This window comes from Myotis brandtii, unplaced genomic scaffold (genome assembly GCF_000412655.1).
Source record: "Myotis brandtii unplaced genomic scaffold, ASM41265v1 scaffold1733, whole genome shotgun sequence".
Classification (NCBI taxonomy): domain Eukaryota; kingdom Metazoa; phylum Chordata; class Mammalia; order Chiroptera; family Vespertilionidae; genus Myotis; species Myotis brandtii.
The window spans coordinates 365343-369320 of record NW_005356400.1 but is presented as its reverse complement, the minus strand read 5'-3'; positions in this window follow the sequence as shown (position 1 = coordinate 369320).

Here is a 3978-nt window from a genome sequence, read left to right as displayed (position 1 = left end):
CCTGCCCGCTGCGGCTGCGCGGGCCGGTTCCTGAGCGGCCGAGTGTCCCCTTTCGGAGGCTGTTCCTCGTGCTTCCTCTTAGATGCGACACTGACTCACAATGGAGCCATCTACTCCTTTGGGCCGTGGGTGAGTTCAGGCGTGGGAAGTCCCTTCTGCATGTGTAGGCTCCTCGGACGTCACTTCATTTCTATTTTTAGCATTTTATCAAATCACTGCCTTTTCCGTTGCGCAGTGGGTGTAAGGCAGGCCTTACCGAGCTCCTTGAGCGGTGAATGCCTCCTCCCAGATGCTCGGCCAGGCGCCCCGAAACCCGCGGGAGGCACCCCGAGAAGCAGCTCCCGCCCTGCTGTCTCTCGGCTTCCCTTGTGTGTCTCTGTGAAAACCAGACTATTTTTATTGGCACATGAGCCCAGCGTTCAGAGCCCAAGAGCAGCAGTACCGACGCCCGAGGTGACGTGTCTGTCCCGCGCCAAAGCGGGCCTCATTCTGACATGACCGACGTGACGAAAAAGTCCGTATGCAGCCTCGGAGCGGACGCCACGCTCGCTCGTGAGCATTGGCGGGCCCTGGACGCCCCTCTCCTGAGGGCAGGGGGCCCAGAGGCTCCCTCCCCGCTCCCTCCTGACCAAGCCGGGGCGAGGCCTGGCCAGGGCTGGGCGTGGCTTCCTGCTGTGTTTGTCTCAGGATGAGTTTGCTTTGGTTCTGGCAGCCCAGACATGGAAGGACGACGTCCCCTCTCGTGGCCTTTCCGGGTTCTCCTCCAGGACTTGCCTGTCACGCGTGTTCCTACCCGAGAGCAGCAGAAACTCGACGTCACGGCGGCGAATACTCGCATTTAATTGAACCCAAACCCAAAGCTCCAGTCCCTTCCTCCGTCGGCCTCCTTTTCATGTGTCTGTGGCCGAGGGAGGCGGCTGGAGAGGGGGAGACTTGGGGTTGGGCTGGGCTGGGCTGGGCTGGGCTCAAGTGTGAGAACGTTTGGAGAAGGTAATTGAAATCTCAGTCATAACCACATGATAACATGAGGTTGTCTGGCTTAGTTTTGAAAGACGTAAAGGAAGGTGAACTCCAGGTGCTTGTCTTTAAAGCTGCTCCTGTGACAGGAATACGTGTCACTAAGTCACAGGCACCAAGCACGGGGGAGCGAAGCAGCGGTTTCTCTTGTTCTTGCTCTTTGGCGAGGAAACTGGCTTTTTTTTTTTTTTTAAAGGAAAACACTTATATGAGAGAACTAGGTTGGAAATGAGTTCCTTTAGAAAGAACTAAAACTTGAAATACATATTTTTGACTCTGAATATCCCTGTAGTTTCCGGACGCAGGTTGTCACCCCGCGGGCGCACGAAGCGCAGTCTCCACCGGCTGAAAACCCCGTTCGCTCCCGGGGCAGCGCCAGGGCCGGCGCAGTTAGGACTAAGGGCTTCGAACTACCCTACCGTCTGGGATCCCCTCGCGGCAGCGGTTACTGATGCCGCCTGTGACAGCGCCCGGAGTCACATCGATGACGCGGATGCTGTGCGTGTCTGCGGGCAGGAGGCCCGGAGGGAGGGGACGCTGCTCACTGCTCCGCTTCAGGCCTTGCTGTGCGGCGACGGTCGCCACCCCCGAAGCTATAAAGACAGAGCATGACAGTGACTAAATGGGCGCTTCATTGCCGAAGTGACGGACTTTCTTGCTAGAATTTTACATTATGAAGTATTTTGACAACATGGATTAATTTCAACGATTCTATTGGGCATTCAATGTTAGCTCCTGTTAAAATGTTTATAGAAAATAAAAAGCACTTGGTACACATTGTTAAGCAACTCTCTATTTCTGTAGAACACGATGAGTCGCAGCCTGCTCTTTGAATGTGTGGTCGTCTAGAAAAACGAAAAATTCTTACAAAACGTTGAGAATGAACGAAAATCAACTAAAGCACATGCGCTGCGTCCGCTCTGCCTGAGGTAGTTCGGCTTCTTGGGGAGAACGTAGTGATGATCGCGAGTTTCTAGAGTTTGCGTTCTTGTGTGTCGAAGCTTCTAAATCAGTTTTGTTTGCATTTGTTCCAAACTCGGCGCGGGGCCGGGTGTCCGTGCCGAACCCTCAGCTCCTGCTCCGAGGGTGCGGCTGGGTTTTGCTTTCCACGGCGGCCCGATGCCGTGCACTGCCTGAGAGCAGTTCTCGCCCACCGCCCCTCAGCTCCATGCTGCCCACCCCGTCCCTCGCTCAGAAACAGTCTGCGTGGAGATCTGTGGGGGAGGGTGTTGCACTATTCATGTTTGTTGTTTCCTTTTTAAGGGAAATAAACACGTCCCAAAAGACGCGATTAAAATAAATGTTCAGCCCAGCCGGTGTGGCTCAGTGGTTGAGCATCGACCTAGGAACCAGGAGGTCACAGTTCGATTCCTGGTCAGGGCACAGGCCCGGGTTGAGGGCTCGATCCCCAGTGTGGGGCGTGCAGGAGGCAGCTTATCAGTGATTTTCTCATCATTTATGTTTCTCTCCCTCTCCCTTCCTCTTTGATCAATAAAAATATTTTTTTAAAAAGAAAGCATTGCAGAAGTTTAAACAGCGATCAGACAAACCACACTGTATGAAGAGGCGGCTGGAAGGCCTGTAGCATTTACTAACGCCTGTTTACAACACGAAGCAAAGCGCATCGTGTTATGGTTTTATTGGGCCACATCTGTAGCTTCTCTTTGTCCTTAAACCAGTTTAGCGATCAGAGCGTCCAACCCGGCTTGGGGGAGCCCCTGTGGGCGTTCCCTGTGCGTCTCCCTGGGACCCGGGTGAGCTGGCTGTGGTCACGGGGGGGGGGGGCCCGGCAGCCTCGGGGAGCCCTGCTCTTTCATCTGCCAACTTACTGACGCCCCATTTCTTTTCAAAACACACTTGCCAGCAAACGGCTCACCCGGGGTTTCCCCGAGTACAAGGCCCGCGGAGCTGAGCCGGTCCTGTCCGTGCCAGGCCGCAGCCGCCCCGCCCGGCGCTGGGACGTGTTGTGGATCGTGGTGAGAACAGGGCAGCTTTCACACCAGGCTCCGCGTTTAAGGCCAAACCCAACGAGGGGTGTTTCTGACTCAGAGACGCAGCTCCAGGACCTCTGGCCGCAGCTCGTCTCTCTCCTGCCTGTTCATCTTTCTATATTTATGTAATTCCTTCTGTGCGTGGAGGGATTGGCTGTCATGGTTAATGGAGCCCAGGAACATGCACAGGATGTGCTGTGTTCATTCCGTGCTCAGTTGGCTTCTCGTTGAGGATGAGATGAAATTTTGGGGCAATAATTAGCACTTGTCATGATTGTAGATGTAGATCTCATCTGAAAAAGCTACTTGAAAACCGCAGTCAGCGCAGTAGCCAGGACGAGAGACACAGAGAATGTGCGTCGTTAATATTTAATGATCAGAAAGCATTTGGGAGTCTTTCAAAATAAATCTAGCATTTGAGACCACGTCTTCTCGATCCCAGCAGAACCTGTGCTTTCCTTCCGAACCTGTGAGCTGGTGTTGACAGGCCAGCGTCACCCACCTGGGTCAGCGCTGACCGCACTGCAGCGTCTCTGTCCTGGGCCCCGGGTGCTCGCCGCGGAGGGACTGGCGAGGTCTCTGGGCCCCTCGGTGTCTGAAACGCTCGTGGTCTTTACTGGGACGGGGGCTGCGTGAAAGCGCCCGGGAGCTCCCAGCAGGAATCTGCACGTTACACGGAGGGCAGGACTCTGCCTGGGAATTTCACTTAATTTCTCATGAAGGACATACCCGCCCCCACCGCCCCCCACCCCACGAAAGCCGTGGGTTTCCTGTGTCAGGGCGCGGACATGGTGCAAAGCTTTGTATTTTGTGGGAGAAAAGTCAGTTATTTAGTGCAAAAGTCTGAGTCTGCAGGCTGCACATCTTAATAGCATTTAATAAACAGACGATGTTAAAAGTGATTTTACTCAAATCAAGGTAATGTCCTAGTCCCTGATCCCAAAGTCAGTGTTTACCCTTCAAGGCCCTT